Source organism: Ornithorhynchus anatinus, chromosome 5 (assembly GCF_004115215.2).
Source record: "Ornithorhynchus anatinus isolate Pmale09 chromosome 5, mOrnAna1.pri.v4, whole genome shotgun sequence".
In the NCBI taxonomy this organism is placed as follows: domain Eukaryota; kingdom Metazoa; phylum Chordata; class Mammalia; order Monotremata; family Ornithorhynchidae; genus Ornithorhynchus; species Ornithorhynchus anatinus.
In genome coordinates this window covers 16455928-16483199 of record NC_041732.1, presented here as the reverse complement: position 1 = coordinate 16483199, position 27272 = coordinate 16455928, and the positions used below count along the sequence as shown (strand labels likewise).

General features: G+C 50.2%; 4 long non-coding RNA genes across 8 annotated transcripts in view; all 4 read right to left on the bottom strand.

Moving 5' to 3' along the window:
• Nucleotides 1-490: 490 nt before the first annotated feature.
• LOC114812204 lies at nucleotides 491-3270 on the bottom strand. The gene is made up of 2 exons (XR_003759856.1): nucleotides 3017-3270; nucleotides 491-819 (listed from the first exon to the last, which is right to left on the bottom strand). It is a non-coding gene; the product is annotated as an uncharacterized LOC114812204 (long non-coding RNA).
• A 1008-nt stretch (nucleotides 3271-4278) lies between these two features.
• LOC114812201 lies at nucleotides 4279-13297 on the bottom strand. Of its 4 annotated transcripts, XR_003759850.2 has the most exons (9): nucleotides 13257-13297; nucleotides 12563-12707; nucleotides 11243-11345; nucleotides 9241-9295; nucleotides 8917-9029; nucleotides 7732-7837; nucleotides 7049-7193; nucleotides 5639-5790; nucleotides 4279-4478 (listed from the first exon to the last, which is right to left on the bottom strand). It is a non-coding gene; the product is annotated as an uncharacterized LOC114812201 (long non-coding RNA). The 4 variants fall into 4 exon arrangements; XR_003759849.2 differs by lacking the exon at nucleotides 8917-9029 and having other exon boundaries at nucleotides 9241-9331; XR_003759848.2 differs by lacking the exon at nucleotides 8917-9029.
• A 23-nt stretch (nucleotides 13298-13320) lies between these two features.
• The window catches only part of LOC114812202, a 47411-nt gene continuing 33459 nt past the window's right edge, over nucleotides 13321-27272 (bottom strand). For both annotated transcript variants that reach the window (XR_003759854.1, XR_003759852.1), the window contains exons 3-5: nucleotides 19189-19291; nucleotides 15192-15282; nucleotides 13321-13359 (exon numbers count right to left, since the gene is read on the bottom strand). This is a non-coding gene — a long non-coding RNA (uncharacterized LOC114812202). The remainder of the gene's footprint in view (nucleotides 13360-15191; nucleotides 15283-19188; nucleotides 19292-27272) is intronic.
• Nucleotides 22587-24664, bottom strand: LOC114812203. Its single transcript, XR_003759855.2, has 3 exons — nucleotides 24526-24664; nucleotides 23248-23347; nucleotides 22587-22745 (listed from the first exon to the last, which is right to left on the bottom strand). It is a non-coding gene; the product is annotated as an uncharacterized LOC114812203 (long non-coding RNA).

Here is a 27272-nt window from a genome sequence, read left to right as displayed (position 1 = left end):
CCTCTCGTTCCATCTCTCTCTAGAGACGTCCGGCTCACGCGCCGCTCCTCGGCATAGATTTACCCGTGAGGACGACAAAAGCGTCATCTCCCCCATCCCTCTTCAGGTGACGGGCCACCCGCCCATCTCGCTACCGGGAACCACCGGGATGATGAAAAATACCCTTTGTGGTACACGGAGGATGGACGGTGTGACTCAGAAAGGGACGCTGGAACACGCAGAGCGTAGACCCTGCTAGATATTTCAAATTCCCCGGTCTCCTCACACCCACCGCCCAACCTCACCGGACCCGGTCCCGGCCCGGAGCCCGGGTCTGACCTATCGGGAGATAGATGCCGAGGACGACACACAGCTCCTCTTCTTCCCTACTCCTTCCCGCCACGTCGCTGACACTCGCTCCCCCGAGGCGTTCTCACCGACACACAGACACACACCCACACACTCAAAGACACCCCCCCCCCACACACACACACCCAATTTTACATTCCGACACGTGTCCTTAAAGTTCATTTCGAATTCCAGAGCCCTCCTAATTCTACCGAGAGGGCTCCGCTCCAGCTGGTCCGAGTCCCATCTTCACAATTGCCGTGTCCATCCGCGATCTCCCCAGAAAGGACCCCTTGGCTGACGGACATGAAAAAAAGGCTCCCGTGCCAGCCGACTGAAGGCGAGGCCGCTTCGGGCGGCCCGTGCTAGACCGGGAGCCGGGGGCCGGTAGGCGAGGCTGTGCGTCCGAGGCCCGATTCTCCTTTGCCGACCGCTTCAGGCGCTACTCTCCTCACTGTAATCGCTGCCTACTGTCCACAACAAGCTCACGGTCTAGAGGGGAAGGCAGATGTTAATATAAATAAATTACAAATACATATATATACAGATATATACATATGTGCTGTGGGGATGGGAGGGACAAATTCTACATATTCTGTGGAAGAAAGCCTCAATGCCCATACTTCGGTACTCCCTAGAACATCGAGGAAAAAGCATCATGCTCATTTCCTACTTGTGAAGTACGAGATCTTGACGTCAACAGTCCCATATTTGACATTGGGGTGGGGTGGGGGGGTCGGTTCAGGAGTCGAGACGCCACGGGGGCGACCGCACAGAGTGCGTGACCTAGGGAAGCCGGGAGATGCTCTGCCCACGGGACTCGGCGCGATGACTGGGACGGAGAGCCCGAGGGAATTTCTTCTCACCCGCCGTGATCCGGTCGGATGACGCCTCTAGGAACGGAGAGGGACGAGGGCGCCACGGACTGGACCGGATGGAATCTGGGATCTGGACGTAGAGGCCTATCCATACACACGCTCTCATTGTCCTTCTCTCCCCTCTCGGGGACCGGCGGGATCGCGATTGACCGTGTCCACCCGCTAACCTGTAAACGACCCCCGACGGAAAAGCAGAGACCCCCCATCTAGAGAACCGGCCGATCCCGAAGACAATGCCCTGGAAAAGACTACACACGAGATTCCACCCTCTCTCCACCCCAAAAAATCCCTATCTCTAATTTCCAGAATAGAAAGCCACTTGCCCCAAGGCCAAGGAGGCTCCCCATTTCCATTTGTAGGTCAGTCCAAGTCAAGGACTAGGCCTCAGTGTGCGAGGCTCCATACTGGACACTACCATCTCCGAGAAACCCATGCCCTAAAGATGACCCCATCCCCCACCACTGACATCCCAATCTCACCCTCAAGTCTCCAGGATTCCTTGCCTAAAAAGATGACCCAGGAAACCACAAACCTAACTGTCGTGCTCCTCGACAAAACACTTCCCTGGTCTCTTCCCTGGAAGCCACCGTCAGACCCGGAAAAGAGCCCCTTCAAAGGAGACCGAGGATACACGGAATGACCCCGGAGAAGGGACCGTGAGCACCCGGAGTCGAGACCCTTCTATAGAATTCAGGCCCGGGGTCTCCTCGGACCCAGAGGCGAGCCAAACCGAACCGATGCTCTACCCGGAGCCCCGGCCGGCGGATCCGGGACCGCATTCCGACGCTACGGTGCCCTCCTCGGCCTCCGGCTCTCTGCCGGAACCCGACTCGACCTGACCCCCTCAAAATGCTCACACACACACACACACAGATTCACAAACCCCCACACCTTCCCTTGGATTCAGTAATTCTCCCCACCACATGGGGATGATCCTCGGAACCAGGGAGACTCCAAGTGACCCGTATACAGCATCCACGTTAGCACGATAGGGGCCCACACCCAGCCGATGGCTTCGGGTTCTTCACCCTACTGGCAAAAGTGATGGTGCATCAAAACACGTGCCCCACGTGACAGCTGATATTTGAAGAGAGTCCCCAAATTCAGTGGCGAAGGCTTCTCCTCCTACCTAGGCCAAACAAAGAAACTCAACAGAGTCCTTGGCAGGAAAAGGGTGTTTGCTCCAGACCAGGCGGGCCAGAGAATCGCAACGTGCTTCTCTCGTCATCCTTTGGATAGGACCGAAAATGTGACTTGATTTTTTTTTTTTTGGTTCCCCAAGGGGACCGCCCTATGGAACCTGGGAAGGTACCACCTTCTACTTCAACAGATACATCAAACTACAAAAACGACTTTGTGCCGTCACGTGTGAGTTCGCGATCCACCTCATACGTTCAAGTGACGCTCTCGCCATCCTCCGGAGAAGAGGAAGCGACAAAATTAAAAATAAAAACCAAAAACCTTTCACACATGAATAAATTTCTTCGTCCCTCTCGTGAGAGAGGCTGATTTTCATCCATTGCTGCTAAAAACTCTGCAGACAGAGCAACGACAGGTCCATCTCGGGACCGAAAGATTGGAAGACTTGTTCGGGACCGACTCGGGGCCTGATGACCTTATTAACTAAGAGCAGGGATCTTCACGATCATCAAAGAAGGAAGGACACAAACATCCCGGTGCTCCTCAGACCCACAAGCAACGCCAACGAAACACTTTGAACAGAGGGGCAACCCGACAAACTTGACACTCCGTGAGTTCCAAGAAACCTTATTTCTGATGACCAGCGCAAAGTATTACGACTCTTCCCCTACCTGGACGTAGGGAGAAGTGATGCAAAGCTCAAGATTCCTCCAAACACTCCTTAGTGACATGACCATGGTAGTGGAGAGGAGGTGAGGCCGCTCTAGACTAACAAACTAAAAGGGAATAAATAAATTTGGGTTGAGAGGATGCAGTTTTTCTACAATTCACCCGACTCCATCACCCCCAAATCCACTTCTGGAGGCAAACCCAGGCAAGGACAACCCAACACACGCAAACTTCTCTATCGTTCCCTTCCTCAGCCACCGGACCGCCTCATGCCCAATCGCGGTAAGGCCTGCATTCTCTCCTGGACATAGGCTGACCCGACAGGAGTGGGGAAAAAACCCACTACACCCCTCCCCATCCCTGTTTTCTACTCTACCTCCTTAAAATGCGTCTAAGCCACTACAGGCCTCCACATCAATCTGGGGTCTTGACACCCAGACAGACACATACACGCTCTCTCATTCTCCGTCCCTCGCTCCCTCGGCGATTTGCGGTTTGACCGTGGACCGTGTCTTCCCGCTCCCCTGGAAACGACCCCGGCCGGGTCGGAGAACTCCCGACGCTTCGGAGCGACTCACGGTCCGAGCGACGCAAACGAAGACGGTGGACGCTAGGCTCCATCCTACTCCTTCACCCGACCCGTCTCTCCCCACAAAAATCCCCAGCCCGTGTCTCTGGGGGAGATGACGAGTTTCTCCCGAGGCCGAGGAGATCCCACTTTTCCCGATAGAGGGCGGTCCGATTCGAGGAGTGGACCTCAGAGTGCGAGGCTCCCGACTCGACGCCGGACTCTCTGTGAGATTCGTTGCCTGCGACTCGATCCATCGCTCAACCCTGTCATCCATCTCACACTAAAATCCACAAAGTTCTGCCGACACTAGGCCAAAAATAACCGGGAACCTGCCTGTCCAGCTCCTCACCAAACAAACGCTTCCCTGGTCTCTTCCCTGGAAGCGACTATCAGACCCAGGAACAAGTCCCTTCAACGGAGACCGAGGATGGACAGAATGACCCTGGAGACAGGACTGGGAGCACCCAGAGTTGAGACCCTTCTATAGAATTTAGGGCCCCGGGTCTCCTCGGACCCACAGTCAAGCCAAGCAGAACCAGTTCTCTGCCCAGAGTCCCGGCCCCCAGATCCAGGACCACCTTCTGACTCGACAGTGGCCTCCTCGTTCTCTCCCCAAACCCAACTCTACCACACCCCCTTCAAAATGCTCCCTCTCTCACACACACAAAAATTCACTAAACCCAACACCTTGCCTTGGCTTCTGGTTTTCTTCCCGTCATGGCTTCGTGACCCTCAGAGCCGGGTTTCCTCCGAATGGTCCGTGTGTATCTTCGACGTCGCCGAGAGATAGGCCCACATCGACTTGATCGTGGCACGTTCGTCCGGATGCCTCCCGGCTACCATTCTGCGGAGGACCGTGGGAGTGAGGAAGAGCGGGTGGGGCTCTGCGCTGGCTGAAGATAAAATGCAAAAAAAAAACAAAGAGACCAACCATTCCCTTTTTCCTACAGCACACGTGATTCTACCACCCCCAAATCAACTGTTCGCTGCACGCAAGGACAAGGGCAAACAAAAACATTCCAGCTTCTCTATTCTCGCCTCCCGACCGATGCATCGCCTCACACCCGGCCACGAGAAGGCCTTCGTCCAAACTATCGAACCGCTCCCGGGCGTGGGCTCACCCAAAAAGATGGGCGAAAAACCCACTACCCTCCTCGCCACCCCAGGTTTCTACTCAACCTACTTAAATTTCTGGGAGACCCCTATAGGAATCCAGATGAATCTGATAACTTGACAGACAGACCTATACATACACACTCACTCTCCTTCTCGCCCTCTCTCAGGCCCTTGCAGTTTACCTGTGGACCGTGTCCGCCCTCTCCCCTGGAAACAAGCCCTGACACAGAAACACACCCCTCCATCTTTAGGAGCGACGAGTGTTCAAGGCAAAGCCCAGGAGAAAACTGGACACTAGACTCCACCCTACTCCTTCACTTGACCCCTCTCTCCCCAGAGAAATCCCTGCTGCTAGTTTTGGGGGTAGCCGGCTGCTTGGCCCAAGACCAAAGATACCGCACATTTCCCTAGAGAGGACAATCGTAGTAAACCCCTGAGGCTCACTGTACAAGGCTCCCTCATGAAATCGCCATAAAACTCGTGCCCTGCAAATGACTCCATCCCTCACCACTGACTTCCATATCTCACATTAAATGCCCAGGATTCCTTGTCTGAAAAGATGACCCAGGAACCAGATACCTACTGAACTCTTCCCTGCAAGCCACTGCCACGGCCATAGAAAAAGTCCCTTCAAAGGCGACAGGATGGACAGAATGACTCTGGAGACGAGACTGTGAGCACCCAGAGGTGAAACCCTTCTATAGAATTAAGGGCACTGGATCTCCTCAGATCCTCCAACAAGGGAAACAGAACAAGTTCCCTGCAGAAAACCCTACCTAACCCCCAGATCCAGAACGACATTCTGACTATACAGTGGGCACCTTGTTCTCTCCCCAAACCCACGTCTACCTCAACGCCTTCTAAAGGATCTCTCTCTCTCTCATACACATACACATGAACGAACAAACAAAAAAATGTCTCCAAGCCCAACACCGACCCTTGCTTTCTCTTTTTCTTCCCGTCATACGTTCGTACTCCTCTGACGCAAGGAGCCTCCAAAGGGTCTGTATCTATCGTCGACGTTGGCACGGGATCCGCCCACACCGAGCCGATCGTTTCGGATTCTTCCCGATTCCTCCCGGCACTATTCTTCAGAGGATGAGGAGAAGGAAGAAAATTAAGGGGGCTCTGAGCTAACTGGAAAGGCAGTGCAAAAACAAGTAAACAGAATTGACCAACCGCTTAGTTTTTCCTACAGAACACCTGATTCTACCACCCGCGATTCACCTTCTCGGTGCAAACTGGGGCAAGAACAACCAAAAACCCCCAAGATTCTCTATTCTTCCCTCCCCAGACCCTGGATCGCCTCACACCTAGACGTGAGAAGGCCTACATCCAAACTTCGATACCTCTCCTGGGCTGAGGCTGATGCAAAAGAGGTCGGGAAAAACTGACGACACCCCTCCCGGCCCCTGATTTCTACTCGGTCTACTTATAATTCGGCTGACGACTACAGAAATCCACAGCCATCTGGAGTCTGAACATACAGACGTGCACATACGAACCCTCTCATTCACCTTCTCTCCCTCTCTTTTTCTTTCCATTTAAACTGATGACCGTGCCCTCCCACTGCGCTACAAACAACCCCTTCCAAATGAGCAAAGATCCAACCTTGGGGACCAAGTCACAGTCAAAACAGAGCCTGGGATGATACCGGACACCAGACTCGACCCCACTCCTTCACACGACCCCTCTCTCCCTACAAACATCCCCGACGCGGCTCTCTGCGGTAGAGGACGGCTTGCCCGCGAGGCCAAGGAGATCCCACATTTCTGGATAGAGGGCAGACCGAGGCGGGTACTAGGCCTCACGGTGTGAAGCTCCCGACTTGATGCTACATTCTCCATGAAACTCATACCCTGCAGGCTATTCCAATCCTCTCACAGACATCCATATCTCACACTCGAGTCCCCAGAATTCTCATCTAAAAAGATGACCGATAAAACAAGAAGCTGCCTTTCTGCTCACCGAACATTTCCCGGGTCTCTTTGCTGGAAACCACTGTCAGACCCAGAAAAAAGTCCCTTCAAAGGAGACCGAGGATGGACAGAGTGACCCTGGAGACAGGACTGGGAGCACCCAGAGTTGAGACCCTTCTATAGAATTAAGGGCCCCGGGTCTCCTCGGACCCACAGCCAAGCCAAACAGAACCAGATCTCTGCCCAGAGCCCCGGCCCCCAGATCCAGGAAGACCTTCTGACTCGACAGTGGCCTCCTCCTTCTCTCCCAAAACCCAACTCAACCTTACACCCTCAAAATGCTCTCTCTCTCTCTCACACACACACACACACAGACACAAACACACAGAGGCACGCACACAACACACATTTTTCTGAAAACACAACACCTTCCCTTGGATCCAGGTATTCTTGTGGCCACAGAGTCACCCTCCTCATCACCGTACGGACCCCAGGCGATCTGGAAGTTGCACCATGGTTGACTGGAGTTCAGCCACGTGAAACTCAGTTTTGTGAACTTTCTTCCTCCTGTTCCTACAAAACATGTGGAGGACAAAAAACAATCCCCTGAATGCCGCCTGAATTTTATAAGGAGACCTCCCGATGGACCAGCTAAGGCCCCACCTCCTACTTTGACCCATTAAAATCAAAACTACCCACCCTACTTTTTGTTGCATCAGGGGAGTTCCCTATCCACCTCAACATGCTCCACCAGAGAGGAGGCAGCAACAAAAGTGAAAAAAAAAAAAAAATCACATAAAAAATTGATTTGTCCATCCCGTAAAACAGACTGATTTTCTTCCCTTGCTCCTGAAACATCTGCAAATGCAGCAACTCCAGGACCTTCCAGGAACCAGAAAATGGGAAGGTTGGGTGAGGGCTCACTCAAAGGCTAATCACTGTATTCAGCACAGGAAGTGCTCTTCACCATCAGCAAAGATGGAGGGGCACGAGGCGTTTACAGCCATGGTGAACGCTTGGAACGGACCAGCGGGCCAATTCAACATGACAATCCAGAAGTTCAAAGAATCCTTGTTTCTGATGACAAAAGCAAACTGTTATTGCCCCTCACCTTCCATGACATTATTGAAGTGATCCTAAGCTCCAAATTCCAAGCCAACAGTATATTCTTCACAGGACCATGGGAGTAGAGAAAAGCTAGTGGGGCTCTGGGCTACCTGAAAAGGAAATGGAAACAAAAAAACAAATGGACAAACCATTCCATTTTTCCTACTGCACACCTGCTTCCACCTTCCCTAAAATCCACCTCTGGTGACAAAACACAGGCAAGGAAACCCAAGACACCAGAGAAGCTTCTCTATTCTTCCCTGCCTGTGACACGGGATCCCCTCACACCCAGTCCTATTTCCATAGTTCGGGCAGTCCCAGTCAAGGACTAGGCCTCAGTACAGTGTTCCGTACTAGACACTAGAATCTCATGCCCTGAAAATTGCTCTATTCCCTCACCACTGACCTCCATATCGCACACTTCATTCCCCAGGATTCCTTTTCTGAAAAGATCACAAAGAAAAGCAGAAATCTGCCTGTGCTGCTCTTCAAACACTTCCCGGGTCTCTTCCCTGGAAGCGACTGTCAGAGCCAGAAAAAAGTCCTTTCAAAGGAAACTAAGGATGGACAGAGTGACCCTGGAGACAGGACTGGGAGCACCCAGAGTTGAGAACTTTCTATAGAATTAAGGGCCCAGGGTCTCCTCAGACCCACAGTCAAGCCAAACAGAACCAGTTCTCTGCCCAGAGCCCCGGCCCCCGATCCAGGACAAATTTCTGACTCGACAGTGGCCTCCTCGGCCTCCAGCCTCTCTCTCGGAACCCAAATCAACCTCACCTCCTCAAAATGCTGTCTCTCACACACACACACACACACACACACACACACACACACACACAGAGAGAAAGCCCAACACATTCCCTTCCCTTGGATTCTGCTTTTCTCTTCATCACATGCAGATGATCATTGCAGCCAGGGAGCCTCCAATTTGTCTCTGTACATCTTTGACAGTGGCACTAGATGGGCCGACTCCAAACCGAAAGTTTTACGTTTTCTTCCCCCATTGGCAAAAAACAAAAAAAAGAAGGAGAGTGGATCAAAGAATCACTGCCAACATGACAGCTAAGGTTTCACGGGGGTTTCCGGACAGACTGGGGAATGCGTCAGCCCCTAGATGAGCCAATATACGAAACTGCACAGAGTACTGGCAGAAAGGGGGTCTTTGTTGCCGACTAACGGTACACCTCACCGTGGCTCTCTGGTCTTTCCTTGGAGAGGAGGAAAACACAGGATTCTATTCCCGAGAAGGTGAAGTCTCTCAATAACGCCCTTGCAGTTCGGGGAACGCAGTCCATTCGGGACCTTGCAGAATGTTCAGAGAATACGAGAGTCTTCCTAAGATGAATTCTACACTAACTGCAAATGGAAGGGGTTGCGCACAGTCTGTGGGCGCCGCGCCACATCAAGAAAAATGTTTCCTACCTGATTAAAGCTGGTGAAAAAAGGTTGGAAAGACAATGAAGCCCAGAAGCCTGGTTTCAAAGTGCCAGGGAAAACCTACATTCCTTCTCACCTGTCGTGACATTCCGTGACGTTTTCTGCATTTTGCAATTCCCTGAGGTGGTGCCCTGCGATACGAGATAAAGAGCAGACAGGACGGTGGTCTGAGGAGGGGATGAACGACAAAAGGGGAAAAAAGGCAAGCCGTTCAGTTTCTTTAAATGAGACAGGTCTCTACCCTTCACCACATCAACCTCTTCTTAAAAATAAACAGATTTGAACCCACAGACACCCTAGCTTCCTCACTTAGTTCCCCCGGCCACAGAGCACCACAAACCCATGCCAAAGAAAGCCTCCATGCAAATAACAAGAGTTCTCCAAGGCAAATCCTGCATCAACAGGGAAAGGGGAAAATCGGCACTACCCGTCATTTCTAGGACTCTTACTTGAAAAATCAGGTAGACCGTTAAAGGAATCCAGATCTATCTGAAGTCGTGAGACAGATGGACAGACACACACACACACACACTCCCTTATTCTCCTTCTCTCCCTCTCACTCTCTTTCCATTTCAATTGTGGACCGTGTCCTCCCACCTCGCTGCAAACAACTCTTGACAGAAAAGCAGACTTCCAATCCTGGGGACCAGCTCATGGTCAAGGCAATGCCCAGAAAAAGACTGGACACTACACTCGACCCTACTTCTTCCCTGGAGCCTTCTCTCCCCACAGAAATCCCTATTGCTACTTTCTGAGACGTACGGCAGGTTTCCCCGAGGCCAAGGCACACACATTGGAATACATCAGGCAGTCTTACTCATGTACTAGGCCTCCGTGCACAGTGTTCCATACTAGACACTAGAATCTCCATCAAACTCATGCCCTGTAAATTACTCCTTCCTTCCCCACTGACAACCATATCTCACACTCAAGGCCCAAGAATTCCTTGTCTGAAAAGACAACCAAAGAAACCAGAAACCTGCCTGTCCTGCTCCTTACCAAACACTTGTCTGGTCTCTTCCCTGGAAGCGACCATCAGACCCAGAAAAAAGTCCCTTCAAAGGAGACTGAGGATGGACAGAGTGGCCCTGGAGACAGGACTGTGAGCACCCAGAGTTGAGACCCTTCTATAGAATTCAGGGCCCAGGGCCTCCTCAGAACCACAGTCAAACCAAACAGAACCAGTTCTCTGCCCAGAGCCCCGGGCCCCAGATCAAGGACAACCTTCTGACTCGACAGTGGACTCCATGCTCTCTCCCAGAACCCAACTCAACCTTACCCCCTCAAAATGTTCTCTCTCTCTCTCTCACACACACACACACACAGCAGCAGCAGCAGCACGCACACAACACACATTTTTCTGAAAACCCAACACCTTCCCTTGGATCCAGTTATTCTTGTGGCCGCAGAATCACCCTCCTCACCGCCTTACGGACGACGGGTGATCTGCAAGTTGCATCAAGGTTGACTGGAGATCAGCCATGCCCAACTCAGTTTTTTCAACTTTCTTCCTCCTGTTCCTACACAACATGCCGAGGTCAAAAAACAATCCCCTGAATCCCACCTGAATTTTATAAGGGGACCTCCTGAAGGACCAGCTAAGGCCCCACCTCCTACTTTGACCCATAAAAATCAAACTACCCAGCCTACTTTGTGTTGCGTCATAGGAGTTCCCAATCCACCCCATGCCTCAACATGTCTCTCTCATCTTCCCCCACAGAGGAGGAAACCACAGAATTTGAAAACAAAAAAAAATTCACACAAAAACATTGATTCGTCCATCCCCTAAGAGAGACACTGATTTTCATCCATTGCTCCTGAACAATCCGCAAATGAAGCAACTACAGGAGCTTCCGGGAACCAGAAAATTGGAGTGTTAGTTGAGGACTCACTCAAATGATAATCACTGTATTCAGTACAGGCAGTGATCTTCACAATCAGCAAAGATGGAGAGCACAAGTCATTGAAAGCCATGATGAACACTTGGAACGGACCATCGGCCCAAATCAACATGACCGTTCATAAGTGCAAAGAACCCTTGTTTCTGATGACAAAAGCAAACTCTTATTCCTCCTCACCTTTCATGACGTTTTCCAGTGATCCTAGGCTCCAGATTCCAACCAAACAGTATTCTTCATAGGAACACCAGAGAGGAGAAGAGATATTGGGGCTCTCGGCTAGCTGAAAAGAAAATGGAAAAAAAAAACCCAAAAAACAAATTGACAACCCATTCCATTTTTCCTGCAGCACACCTGCTTCCACCTCCCCTAAAATCCACCTCGGGTGGCACACCCAGGCAAGGAAACCCAAGACAGCGGACCTTCTCCATTCTTCCCTGCCCGGGACAATGGATCCCCTCACACCCATTCCCAAGAAAGCCTGCATCCAAACAAGACTTCTCCCGACCAAATACTGAGCCAAGTGGGGTGGAGGAAAACTCTGCAACACTCCTCCCCATTCTTGTTTGATACCCAACCCACTGAACAATTTGGTACACCACTACAGGAATCCAGATCCATGTAGGGGCTTCACACAAACACACACACACACACACTCCACCTGATTCTCCTTATCTCCCTCTCTCTCTTTCTTCCTGTTTAAACTGTGTACCGTATTCTCCCACTCCCCTGCAAACAAGCCCTGACAGAAAAGCAGACATCCAATCTTGGGGACAAGCTCATGGTCAAGGCAATGCCCAGGAGAAGACTGGACACTCGACTGGACCCTTAATTGTTCACGTGCCCCCTCTCTCTCTCTGGAAATCCCTATCGCTACTTTCTGGGGTGTACAGCAGGTTTCCCCAAGGCCAAGATACTCACATTTTCATAAATCGGGCAGTCTTCGTCAAGTACTAGGCCTCAGTACACAACTCTCCACACGAGACACTAGAATCTCCAAGAAACTCATGCCCTGAAAATTGCTCAATCCCTCACCACTAACCTCCCTATCTCACAGTACAGTCCCCACAATTCCTTTTCTGAAAAGATCACAATGGAAAGCAGAAACTGGCCTGTCGTGCTCCTCACCAAATACTTGCCTGGTCTCTTCCCCAGAAACAACGGTCATACCCAGAAAAAAGTCCCTTCAAAGGAGACCGAGGATGGACAGAGTGACCCTGGAGACAGGACTGGGAGCACCCAGAGTTGAGACCCTTCTATAGAATTAAGGGCCCAGGGTCTCCTCAGACCCACAGTCAAGCCAAACAGAACCAGTTCTCTGCCCAGAGCCCCGGCCCCCAGATCCAGGACAACCTTCTGACTCGACAGTGGACTCCACGCTCTCTCCCAGAACCCAGCTCAACCTTACCCCCTCTAAATGCTCTCTCTCTCTCTCTCACACACACACACACACACAGCAGCAGCACGGACACAACACACATTTTTCTGAAAAGCCAACACCTTCTCTTGGATCCAGTTACTCTTGTGGCCGCAGAATCACCCTTCTCATCGCCGTGCGGACCCCGGGTGATCTGGAAGTTGCGCCATGGTTCACCGGAGGTCAGCCACGCCCAACTCAGTTTTTTCCACTTTCTTCCCCCTGTTCCTACAAAACATGCCGAGTACAAAAAACAATTCCCTGAATGCCACCTGAATTTTATAAGGGGACCTCCCGATGGACCAATTAAGGCCCAGCCTCCAACTTTGACCAATAAATCAAACTACCCAAACTACTTCGTGTTGCGTCGTGGGAGTTCCCTATCCGCCTCATGTCTCAGTGTGCCTCTCTCATCTTGCACCAGAGAGGAGGAAGCAATAAATTTTTTTAAAAAATGCACGCAAAGAAAATAGATTTGTCCATCCCATAAGAGAGACCGATTCTCATCCCTTGCTCCTGAAAATCTGCAAATGGAGCAACTTCGGGACTTTCCAGGAAGCAGAAAATTGGAGGGTTTGGTAAGGACTCACTCAAAGGCTAATCACTGTATTCAGCACAAGCAGTGGTCTTCACGATCATCAAAGATGGAGGGGCATGAGGCATTTAAAGCCACGGTGAACACTTGGAACGGACCATCGGGCCAAATCAACATGACAATCCATAAGTTCAAAGAATCCTTGTTTCTGATGACAAAAGCAAACTGCTATTCCTCCTCACCTTCCATGACGTTTTCAAGTGATCCTAGGCTCCAGATTCCAACCCAACAGTATTCTTCATAGGACCATGGGAATGGAGAAGAGCAACTGGGGCTCTGGGCTAGCTGAAAAGGAAATGAAAAAAAAATAAAACAAAAACCAAATTCACAAACCATTCCATTTTTCCTCCAGCACACCGGTTTCCACCTCCCCTAAAATCCACCTCTGGTTGCAAACCTAGGCAGAGAAACCCAAAACACCAGAACTTCTCCATTCTTCCTTCTCCAGGACACTGGATCCCCTCACACCCAATCCCGAGAAAGCCTGCATCCAAACACCACCTCACCCAACCAAATACTGACCCAAATGGAATGGGGGGAAAATCTGCAACACTCCTCCCCATCCCTGTTTCATAATTAACCCACTGAACAATTTGGTACACCACTACAGGAATCCAGATCCATGTGGGGGCTTCACACACACACACACACACACACACACTCCCTGATTCTCCTTATCTCCCTCTCTCTCTTTCTTTTCGTTTCAACTGTGCACTGTGTCCTCACACTCCCCTGCAAACAACCCCTGACAGCAAAGCAGACATCCAATCCTGGGGACCAGCTCATGATCAAGGAAATGCCCAGAAAAAGAAGACTGGACACTGCACTGAACCCTACATCTTCCCTGGATCCCTCTCTCCCCAGAGAAATCTCTATCGCTACTTTCTGGAGGGTACAGCAGGGTTCCCCCAGGCCAAGGTACTCCCATTTCCATAGTTGGGGTAATCCTAGTCAAAGACTAGGCCTCCGTGCAGCGTTCCATACTAGACACTAGAATCTCCATGAAACCCATGCCCTGAAAATTGCTCCATCCTTTCTTGAAAACATCACAATGTAAACCAGAAACCTGCCTGGGCTGCTCCTCACCAAACAAACACTTCCCTGGTCTCTTCCCTGGAAGCGACTGTCAGACCCAGAAAAAAGTCCCTTCAAAGGAGACCGAGGATGGACAGAGTGACCCTGGAGACAGGACTGGGAGCACCCAGAGTTGAGATCCTTCTATAGAATTTAGGGCCCAGGGTCTCCTCAGACCCACAGTCAAGCCAAACAGAACCAGTTCTCTGGCCAGAGCCCCAGCCCCCAGATCCAGGACAACCTTCTGACTCGACAGTGGCCCCCTCACCCTCCATGCTCTAGCCCTGAACCCAACTCAAACTCACCCCCTCCCAATGCTGTGTCTCACACTTTCTCTCTCTCTCTCTCTCTGTCCCCCTCACACACACACACACAGAAAGCCCTACACGTTCCCTTCCCTTGGATTGTTTGTCTCCCCGTCACATGTAGATGATCGTCACAGCCAGGGAGCCTCTAATTGGTCTCTGTACATTGTCAACGTTGGCACAAGATGGACCCACTCCAAAATGAACGTTTTCCATTTTTTCTCCACTATTGGCAAAAAAAAAAAAATGGGTAGTGGATCAAAACAGCATAGCCCGCATGACAGCTAAGGATGCAGGCTGGGGTCTGGATAGACTGGGGAATGCCTCGCCTCCTAGCTAGGCCAATAAAAGAAACTGCACAGAGTACTGGCAGAAAGGATGTCTTTGTTCCCGACCAACATCACACCTCAAGGTGGCTCTCTGGTCTTTCCTTGGAGAGGAGGAAAACACAGAATTCTATTCCCGAGGAGGTGAACTCTCTCAATACGCCCTTCCAATTCTGGGAACACAGCCCATGCGGGACCTTCCAGAATATACAGAGAATATGACAGTCGTCCTAGGATGAATTCTAGACTCACTAACCGCAAATGGAGGGGGTTACGCACAGTCCGTCATCTCCGCGCCACATCAGGAAAAATGTTTCCTAAGCAAATTAAGCTGGTGACGAAAGTTTGGAAAGACAGTGAAGCCCCCAAGCCTGGTTTCAAAGTGCAAGAGAAAACCGACATTCCTTCTCACCTGCCAAGACAGTCCTTGAACTTTTCTTCATTTCGCAATTCCCTCCTGCGGTACCCTGTGATACGAGATGAGGAGCAGACAGGAGGGTGGTCTGGGGGGGGATGAAAGACAAAGGGGGAAAAAAGGCAAGCCGTTCAGTTTCTCTAAATGAGACAGGTCTCTACCCATCACCACATCAACCTCTTCTTATAAATACACGGATTTTAACCCACAGACACCCTAGCTTCCTCACTTAGTACCCCCCGCCTCAGAGCACCACAAACCCATGCCAAAGAAAGCCTCGATGCAGAGGACAAGAGTTCTCCAAGGCAAATACTGCATCAACAGGGAAGGGGGAAAATCGGCACTACCCGTCATTTCGAGGAATCTTACTTGAAAAATCAGGTAGACCATTAAAGGAATTCAGACCTATCTGAAGTAGTGAGACAGATGGACAGACACACACGTACATACACACACGCTGCCTGATTCTCCTTCTCTCCCTCTCACTCTCTTTCCATTTCAATTGTGGACCGTGTCCTCCCACCTCCCTGCAAACCACTCCTGATAGAAAAGCAGACATTCAATCCTGGGGACCAGCTCATGGTCAAGGCAATGCCCAGAAAAAGACTGGACACTACACTCGACCCTACCTCTTCCCGGGACCCTTCTCTCCCCAGAAAAATCCCTATCGCTACATTCGGGGGCATACAGCAGGTTTCCCCGAGGCCAAGGCACTCACATTTCCATAATTCGGGCAGTCTTTCTAGTCATGTACTAGGCCTCCGTGCACAAGGCTCCATACTAGACACTAGAATCTCCATGAAACTCATGCCCTGGAAATTACTCCATCCCTCCCCACCGACATCCATATCTCACACTCAAGCCTCCAGAATTCCTTGTCTGAAAAGACAACCAAGGAAACCAGAAACTTGCCTCTCACCAAACACTTCCCTGGTCTCTTCCCTGGAAGCAACCGTCAGACCCAGAAAAAAGTCCCTTCAAAGGAGACCGAGGATGTACAGAGTGACCCTGGAGACAGGACTGGGAGCACCCAGAGTTGAGACCCTTCTATAGAATTAAGGGCCCCGGGTCTCCTCAGACCCACAGCCAAGCCAACCAGAACCAGTTCTCTGCCCAGAGCTCCAGGCCCCAGATCCAGGACAACCTTCTGACTCAACAGTGGACTCCACACACTCTCCCAGAACCCAACTCCACCTTACCTCATCAAAATGCTCTCTCTCTCTCTCATTCACACACACACACACAGCGGCACGCACACAACACACATTTTTCTGAAAAGCCAACACCTTCCCTTGGACCCAGTTACTCTTGTGGCCGCAGAATCACCCTTCTCATCGCCGTGCGGACCCCGGGTGATCTGGAAGTTGCACCATGGTTGACTAGAGTTCAGCCACACCCAACTCAGTTTTTTCAACTTTCTTCCCCCTGTTCCTACAAAACATATGGAGTACAAAAAACAATCCCCTGAATGCCACCTGATTTTTATAAGGAGACCTCCCGCAGGACCAGCCTAGGCCCCACCTCCGACTTTGACCTATAAAAATCAAACTACCCACACCACTTTGTGTTGCATCAGGGGAGTTCTCTATCCACTTCATGCCTCAACATGCTCCACCGGAGAGGAGGCAGAAACAAAATTAAAAAAAAAAAAAATCGCACAAAAATGGATTTGTCCATCCCTTAACACAGACTGATTTTCATCCCTTGCTCCTGAAAAATCTGCAAATGCAGCAACTACAGGACCTTCCAGGAACCAGAAAATTGGAAGGTTTGTTGAGGACTCACTCAAAGGCTAAATCACTGTATTCAGCACAGGAAGTGCTCTTCACCATCAGCAAAGATGGAGGGGCACGGGGCGCTTAAAGCCATGGTGAACACATCAAACGGATCATCGGGCCAAATCAACTTGACAATTCATAAGTTCAAAGAATCCTTGTTTCTGATAACAAAAGCAAACTCTTATTCCTCCTCACCTTCCATGACATTTTCCAGTAATCCTAGGCTCCAAATTCTAATCCAACAGTATTCATCATAGGATCGATCACCTGAGAGGAGAAGAGCTATTGGGGCTCTCGGCTAGCTGAAGAGGAAATGGAAAAAAACACCAAAAAACAAATTGACAAACCATTCCGTTTTTCCTGCAGCACACCTGCTTTCACCTCCCCTAAAATCCACCTCTGGTGGCACACCCAGGCAAGGAAACCCAAGACAGCGGACCTTCTCCATTCTTCGCTCCCCGTGACACTGGATCCCCACACACACAGTCCCAAGAAAGCCTGCATCCAAACAAGACTTCTCCTGACCAAATACTGAGCCAAGTGGGGTGGAGGGAAAATCTGCAACACTCCTCCCCATTCCTGTTTGATACTCAACCCACTGAACAATTTGGTACACCTCTACAGGAATCCAGATCCATGTAGGGGCTTCACACACACACACACACACTCCACCTGATTCTCCTCATCTCCCTCTCTCTCTTTCTTCCCCCTTAAACTGTGGACCATGTCCTTCCACTCTCCTGCAAACAACCCCCGACAGAAAAGCAGACATCCAATCTTGGTGACAAGCTCATGGTCAAGGCAATGCCCAGGAGAAGACTGGACACTCGACTGGACACTTACTTCTTCACGTGTCCCCTCTCTCTCTAAGGAAATCCCTATCGCTACTTTCTGGGGTGTACAGCAGGTTTCCCCAGGCCAAGGAACCCACATGTCCATGAATCGGGCAGTCTTGGTCAAGTACTAGGCCTCAGTGCACAACTCTCCATACGAGACACTAGAATCTCCAAGAAACTCTTGCCCTGAAAATTGCTCCATCCCTCATCGCTAACCTCCCTATCTCACAGTCCAGTCCCGAGGATTCCTTTTCTGAAAAGATCACAGAGGAAACCAGAAACCGGCCTGTCCGGCTCCTCACCAAACACTTCCCTAATCACTTCCCCAGAAACAACTGTCAGACCCAGAAAAAAGTCCCTTCAAAGGAGACCCAGGATGGACAGAGTGACCCTGGAGACAGGACTGTGAGCACCCAGAGTTGAGACCCTTCTATAGAATTAAGGGCCCCGGGTCTCCTCAGACCCACAGTCAAGCCAAACAGAACCAGTTCTCTGCCCAGAGCCCCGGGCCCCAGATCCAGGACAATCTTCTGACTCGACAGTGGACTCCATGCTCTCTCCCAGAACCCAACTCAACCTTACCCCCTCAAAATGTTCTCTCTCTCTCTCTCACACACACACACACACACAGCAGCAGCAGCAGCACGCATACAACACACATTTTTCTGAAAACCCAACACCTTCCCTTGGATCCAGTTACTCTTGTGGCCGCAGAATCACCCTCCTCACCGCCTTACGGACGACGGGTGATCTGCAAGTTGCATCAAGGTTGACTGGAGATCAGCCATGCCCAACTCAGTTTTTTCAACTTTCTTCCTCCTGTTCCTACACAACATGCTGAGGTCAAAAAACAATCCCCTGAATCCCACCTGAATTTTATAAGGGGACCTCCTGAAGGACCAGCTAAGGCCCCACCTCCTATTTTGACCCATAAAAATCAACCTACCCACCCTACTTTGTGTTGCATCATAGGAGTTCCCTATCCACCTCATGCCTCAACATGTCTCTCTCATCTTCCACCGCAGAGGAGGAAACAACCAAATTTAAAAAAAAATACATTCACACAAAAACATTGATTTGTCCATCCCGTAAGAGAGACGGATTGTCATCCATTGCTCCTGAAAAATCCGCAAATGAAGCAACTACAGGAGCTTCTGGGAACCGGAAAATTGGAGTGTTTGTTGAGGACTCACTCAAATGCTCATCATTGTATTCAGCACAGGCAGTGATCTTCACAATCAGCAAAGATGGAGTGGCAGGAGTCATTTAAAGCCGTGGTGAACACTTCGAACGGACCATCGGGCCAAATCAACATGACGATCCATAAGTTCAAAAAATCCTTGTTTCTGATGACAAAAGCAAACTCTTATTCCTCCTCACCTTTCATGACGTTTTCCAGGGATCCTAGACTCCAGATTCTAATCCAACAGTATTCTTCATAGGATCACCAGAGAGGAGAAGAGCTATTGGGGCTCTCGGCTAGCTGAAGAGGAAATGGAAAAAAACACCAAAAAACAAATTGACAAACCATTCCGTTTTTCCTGCAGCACACCTGCTTTCACCTCCCCTAAAATCCACCTCTGGTGGCACACCCAGGCAAGGAAACCCAAGACAGCGGACCTTCTCCATTCTTCCCTGCCCGGGACAATGGATCCCGTCACACCCATTCCCAAGAAAGCCTGCATCCAAACAAGACCTCTCCTGACCAAATACTGAGCCAAGTGGGGTGGAGGGAAAATCTGCAACACTCCTCCCCATTCCTGTTTGATACTCAACCCACTGAACAATTTGGTACACCACTACAGGAATCCAGATCCATGTAGGGTCTTCACACACACACACACACACACTCCACCTGATTCTCCTTATCTCCCTCTCTCTCTTTCTTCCCATTTAAACTGTGGACCATGTCCTTCCACTTTCCTGCAAACAAGCCCTGACAGAAAAGCACACATCCAATCTTGGGGACAAGCTCATGGTCAAGGCAATGCCCAGGAGAAGACTGGACACTCGACTGGACCCTTACTTCTTCACGTGTCCCCTCTCTCTCTAGAGAAATCCCTATCGCTACTTTCTGGGGTGTACAGCAGATGTCCCCAAGGCCAACGTACCCACATATCCATACATCGGGCAGTCTTAGTCAAGTACTAGGCCTCAGTGCACAACTCTCCACACGAGACACTAGAATCTCCAAGAAACTCATGCCCTGAAAATTGCTCCATCCCTCACCACTAACCTCCGTATCTCACAGTCCAGGCCCCAGGATTCCTTGTCCGAAAAAGATCAGGAAGCAAAGCAGAAACCTGCCTGGGCTGCTCCTCACCAATCAAACACTTCCCTGGTCTCTTCCGTGGAAGCGACTGTCAGACCCAGAAAAAAGTCCCTTCAAAGGAGACCGAGGATGGACAGAGTGACCCTGGAGACAGGACTGTGAGCACCCAGAGTTGAGACCTTTCTATAGAATTAAGGACCCACGGCCTCCTCAGACCCACAGTCAAGCCAAACAGAACCAGTTCTCTGCCCAGAGCCCCAGCCCCCAGATCCAGGACAACCTTCTGACTTGACAGTGGTCTCCTCGGCCTCCACGCTCTCTCCTGGAACCCAACTCAACCTCACCCCCTCTAAATAATAATGTTGGTATTTGTTAAGGGCTTCCTATGTGCAGAGCACTGTTCTAAGCGCTGGGGTAGATACAGGATAATCAGGTTGTCCCACGTGAGGCTCACAGTTAATCCCCATTTTACAGATGAGGTAACTGAGACACAGAGAAGTTAAGTGACTCTCTCTCACTCACAAACACACACACACACACACACATACACACAAAGCGCAACACGTTCCCTTCCCTTGGATTCTGCTTTTCTCTCCATCACATGTAGATGATCCTCGCAGCCAGGGAGCCTCCAATTGGTCTCTGTATATCGTCCACGTTGGCACAAGATGGACCCAGGCCAAAACAAACATTTTACGTTTTTCCCCCCATTGACAAAAAAAAAAAAAGCAAAAAAAAAAAGATGGTGGATCGAAGAAGCATAGCCCAAATGACAGCTAAGGTTTCTGGCTGGTCCCCGGATACACAGGAGAATGCCTCACCTCCTAACTAGGCCAAAGAAAGAAACTGTACAGAGGACTGGCAGAAAGGATGTCTTTGTTCTTGACCAACGGCAGACCTCAACGTGGCTCTGTGGTCTTTCCTTAGACGAGGAAAAACACAGAATTCTATTCGCGAGAAGGGGAACTCTCTCAATACACCCTTTCAGTTCTGGGAACACAGCCCATGTGGGCCCTTCCAGAATATACAGAGAATACGACAGTCTTCCTAGGATGAATTCTAGACTCACTAACTGCAAATGGAGGGGGTTATGCAAAGTACGTCGTCTCTGCAGCCCGTCAGAAAAATGTTTCCTAACTGAATTCAGCTAGGGAAATAGTTTGGAAAGGCTATGAAGCCCAGAAGCCTGGTTTCAAACTGCAAGAGAAAGCTGACATTGCTTCTCACCTGCCATGACAGTCCTTCAACTTTTCCTCATTTCGGGATTCCCCCCGGCGGTGACCTGCGATATCAGATGAGGAGCAGAAAGCACGGTGGCCTGGGGGGGGGGGGATTAAAAACAAAAGGGGAAAAAAGGCAAGCCTTTCCGTTTCGCTAAATGAGACAGGTCTCTACCCAGCACCACATCAACCTCTTCATAAAAATACACAGATTTGAACCCACACACACCCTTGCTTCCTCACTTATTTCCCCCTGCCACAGAGTACCACAAACCCATGCCAAAGGAATCCTCGATGCAAAAGACAAGAATTCTCCAAGGCAAATACTGCATCAACAGGGAAAGGGCAAAAATCGGCACTACCTGTCATTTCTAGGAATCTTACTTGAAAAATCAAGTAGCCCGATAAAGGAATCCAGATCTATCTGGAGTGGTGAAACAGATGGACAGACAGAAACACATATACAAACACACACTCTGATTCTCCTCATCCCCCTCTCTCTCTTTCTTCCCATTTCAACTGTGGACCGTGTCCAACCGGTCCCCTGCAAACAACCCATGACAGAAAACAGACATCCAATCTTGAGGACCAGCTCATGGTCAAGGTGATGCCCAGGAAAGGACTGGACACTACCCTCGACCCTACTTCTTCCCTGGATGCCTCTCTCCACAAAGAAATCCCTATCGCCATTTTCTGGGGGGTGGGGGGGGGGGGGAGGAGGGCAGGTTTCCCCCAGGCCAAGGTACCCGCATTTCCATAGTTCCGGTAGTCCCCGTCAAGGACTAGGCCTCAGTCCAGTGTTCCATACTAGACACTAGAATCTCCATGAAACTCATGCCCTGAAAATTGCTCTATTCCCTCACCACTGACCTCCATATCTCCCACTCCATTCCCCAGGATTCCTTTTCTGAAAATGTCACAAAGGAAACCAGAAACCTGCCTATGCTGCCTTCACCAAACACTTGCCTGGTTGCTTCCCTGGAAGCGACTGTCAGACCCAGAAAAAGCCCCTTCAAAGGAGACCGAGGATGGACAGAGTGACCCTGGAGACAGGACTGGGAGCACCCAGAGTTGAGACCCTTCTATAGAATTAAGGGCCCAGGGCCTTCTCAGACCCACAGTCATGCCAAACAGAACCAGTTCTCTGCCCGGAGCCCCGGCCCCCAGATCCAGGACAACCTTCTGACTCGACAGTGGCCTCCTCGTTCTGTCCCAGGACTCACCTCAACCTTACCCCCTCAAAGTGCTGTCTCTCTCTCTCACACACACACAACACACATTTTTCTGAAAACTCAACACCTTCCCTCGGATCCAGTTGCTCTTGTGGCCGCAGAGCCATCCTCTTCATCGCCGGGCAGGCCCCGGGTGATCTGGAAGTTGTGTCAGGGTTGACCTTGATATGAGCCATGCTCAACTCCATTTTTTCCATTTTCTTCCCCCTGTTGCTACAAAACATGCCAAATCCACAAAACAATCTCCTGAGTGCCACCTGATTTTTAGAAGGGGACCTCCCGAATGACCACCTAAGGCCCCGCCTTCTACTTTGACCCATAAAAATCAAACTAGCCACACTGCTTTGTGTTGTGTAGTGGGGGATCCCTAGCCACAATAAAATTTAAAATATTTTTTAAAAACCACAAAAATATTGATTTTCCATCCCAGAGAGAGACTGATTTTCATCCATTGCTCCTGAAAAATCTGCAATTGCAGCAACTACAGGACCTTCCAGGAACCATTAAATTAGAGGGGTTCTTTAAGACTCAGAAGCTAAACACTATATTCAGCACAGGCAGTGATGTTCATGATCATCAAAGATGGAGGGGCACAAGGCATTTAAAACCATGGTGAACACTTGGAACGGACCATGAGGCCAAACCAACATGAGAATCCATAAGTTCAAGGAATCCTTGTTTCTGATGACAAAAGCAAACTCTCATTCCTCCTCACCTTCCATGACATTTGTCAACTGATCCTAGGCTGCAGATTCCAACACAAAGGTATTCTTCCTAGGATCACGGGAGTGGAGAAGAGCAATTGGGGCTCTGGGCTAGGTGAGAAGGAAATGGAAAAAAAAACCAAAAAAATTAACAAACCATTCCCTTTTTCCTCCAGCGCACCTGTTTCCACCTCCCCTAAAATCCACCTGTGGTGGCAAACCCAGTCAAAGAAACCCAAAACACCAGAACCTCTCCATTCTTCCCTCCCCGAGACACTGGATCCCCTCACACCCAGTCCCAAGAAACCCTGCATCCAAACAAGACTTCTCTCTACCAAATACTGAGCCAAGTGGGATGGAAGGAATATTTGCAACACTCCTCCCCATCTCTGTTTGATACTCAACACACTCAACAATTTGGTACACCACTACAGGAATCCAGATCCATGTGGGGACAAGACACACACACACACACACACACACACACTCCACCTGATTCTCCTTCTCTCCCTCTCTCTCTTTCTTTCAACTTAAACTGCGGACCGTGTCCTTCCACTGCCCTGCAAACAACCCCTGACAGAAAAGCAGACATCCAATCTTGGGGACAAGCTTGTGGTCAAGGCAATGTCCAGGAGAAGACTGGACACTCAACTGGACCCTACTCCTTCACGTGACACCTCTCTCTCCCCAGAGAAATCCCAATCACTAAGGTACCCCCCCACTTCCCTAGAGATGGCAGTCCTAGTCCAGTATTAGGCCTCAATGTACACTGCTCTATACTGGACACTACAACCTCCATGAAACTCATGCCCTGTAAATTACTCCATCCCTCTCCACTAAACATCCATATAATCACCCTTAGGACCCCAGAATTTTTTGCCTCAAAACAAAACTGATGAGACCAGAAACCTGCCTGGCTTGCTCCTCACCAAACACTTCCCTGGTCTCTTCCCTGGAAGCGACTGTCAGACCCAGAAAAATGTCCCTTCAAAGGAAACTGAGGATGGACAGAGTGACCCTGGAGACAGGACTGTGAGCACCCAGAGTTGAGACCCTTCTATAGAATTAAGGGCCCAGGGTCTCCTCAGACCCACAGTCAAGCCAAACAGAACCAAAACTCTGCCCAGAGCCCCGGCCCCCAGATCCAGGACAACCTTCTGACTCGACAGTGGCCTCCTCGTTCTCTCCCAGAACCCAACTCAACCCCACCCCCTCAAAATGCTGTCTCTCTCTCTCTCTCTCTCTCACACACACACACACAAATACACATTTTTCTGAAAACTCAACACCTTCCTTTGGATCCAGTTGCAATTGTGGCCGCAGAGGCATCCTCCTCGTGGCTGTGCGGGCCCCGGGTGATCTGGAAGTTGCATCACGGTCGACCTTGAGATGAACCACGCCCGACTCAGTTTTTTCCATTTTCTTCCCCCTGTTCGTACAAAACATGCCCAATCCAAAAAACAGTCTCCTGAGTGCCACCTGAATTTTATAAGGGGACCTGCCGATGGATCAGCTAAGGCCCCGCCTCCTACTTTGACCCATAAAAATCAAACTACCCACACTGCTTTGTGTTGTGGCGTGCGAGTTCCCTATCCACCTCATGCCTCAACGTGCCTCTCTCGTCTTCCACCGGAGAGGAGGAAGCAACAAAATTTTAAAAAAGACTAAACAAAAATATTGATTTGTCCATCCCATAAGAGAGAGTGATTTTCATCCCTTGCTCCTAAACAATCTGCAAATGCAGCAACTACAGGACCTGCCAGGAACCTGAAAATTGGAAGGTTTGTTGAGGACTCACTCAAAGGCTAATCACTGTATTCAGCACAGGCAGTGATCTTCACGAGATCAGCAAAGATGGAGGGGCACGAGGCGTTTAAAGCCATGGTGAACACTTGGAACGGACCATCGGGCCAAATCAACATGACAATCCATGAGTTCAAAGAATCCTTGTTTGTGATGACAAAAGCAAACTGTTATTCCTCCTCACCTTCCATGACATTTTCAAGTGATCCTAGGTTCCAGATTCCAACCCAACAGTATATTCTTCATAGAATCATGGGAGTGGATAAGAGCTATTGGGGCTCTGGGCTACCTGAAAAGGAAGTGGAAACAAAAAAAAAAATTGACAAACCATTCCATTTTTCCTACTGCACACCTGCTTCCACCTCCCCTAAAATCCACCTCTGGTGGCAAACCCAGCAAAGAAACCAAACACAGCAGAGCTTCTCCATTCTTCCCTCCCCGTGACACTGGATCCCCTCACACCCAGTCCCAAGAAACCCTGTGTCCAAACAAGACCTCTCCCAACCAAATACTGAGCCAAGTAAGGTAGGGGGAAAATCTGCAACACTCTTCCCCATCACTGTTTGATACTCAACCCACTAAACAATTTGAGGCACCATTCAGTCATTCAATAGTATTTATTGAGCGCTCACTATGTGCAGAGCACTGTACTAAGCGCTTCAAATATACAAATCGGCAACAGATAGAGACCGTCCCTGCCCTTCGACAGGCTTACAGTTTAACCGGGGGACACAGGCAGACAAGAACAATGGCAATACATACAAAGGGAAGAACATCTCATAAAACAATGGCAAATAAATAGAATCAGGGTGATGTACATCTCAAAACAAAATAAATAGGGTGATTAAGATATGTACAGTTGAGCGGATGAGTACAGTGCTGGGGGGGGCGGGGGGACGGAAGAGAGGGAGGAGGAGAGGGAAACCGGGGAGAAGAGGGTTTAGCTGCGGAGAGTTGAAGAGGGGGGTAGAGGGAGCAGAGGGAAAAAGGGAGCTCACTCTGGGAAGGCCTCTTGGAGGAGGTGAGCTTTAAGTAGGGCTTTGAAGAGGGGAAGAGAATTAGATTGACGGAGGTGAGGAGGGAGGGCATTCCAGGACCGCGGGAGGACGTGGCCCAGGGGTCGACGGCGGGATAGGCAAGACCGAGGGACGGTGAGGAGGTGGGCGGCAGAGGAGTGGAGCGTGCGGGGTGGGCGGTAGAAAGAGAGAAGGGAGGAGAGGTAGGAAGGGGCAAGGTGATGGAGAGCCTTGAAGCCTAGAGTGAGCAGGAACCACTACAGGAGTCCAGATCCATGTGGGGGCTTCACACACACACACTCCCTGATTCTCCTTATCTCCATCTCTCTCTCTTCCTTTCCGTTTAAACTGCAGACCGTGTCCTCCCACTGCCCGCCAAACAGCCCCTGACAGAAAAAACTACCATCCAATCTTTGGGACCAGTTCATGATTAAGGCAATGCCCAGGAGTACACTGTACACTCGACTCCACCCTACTCCTTCACATGACACCTCTCTCTAGAGAAATCTTAATTGCTAGTTTAAGGGGTAGCTGGCTGCTTGACCCAAAGCCAAAGATACCCCCCCCCATTTCCTTAGAGAGGGCAGTCCTAGTCCAGGACTAGGCCTCAATGTACACTGCTCTATACAATCTCCATGAAACTCATGCCCTATAAATTACTCGATTCCTCCACACTGACATCCATATCTCACATTTGCGTTCCAGAATTCCTTGTCTGAAAAGATAACCAAGGAAACCAGAAACCTGCCTGTCTCGATCCTGACCAAACACTTCCCTAATCTCTTCCCTGGAAGCGACTGTCAGACCCAGAAAAAAGTCCCTTCAAAGGAGACCGAGGATGGACAGAGTGACCCTGGAGACAGGACTGGGAGCACCCAGAGGTGAGACCCTTCTATAGAATTAAGGGCCCAGGGTCTCCTCAGACCCACAGTCAAGCCAAACAGAACCAGTTCTCTGCCCAGAGCCCCGGCCCCCAGATCCAGGACAACCTTCTGACTCGACAGTGGCCTCCTCACCCTCCACGCTCTAGCCCTGAACCCAACTCAAACTCGCCCCCACAAAATGCTGTCTCTCTCTCTCTCTCTCACACACACACACACACACAAAGCCCAACACGTTCCCTTCCCTTGGATTCTGTTTTTCTCCCTGTCACATGTAGATGATCCTCACAGCCAGGGAACCTCCAATTGGTCTCTGTACATCATCAACGTTGGCAA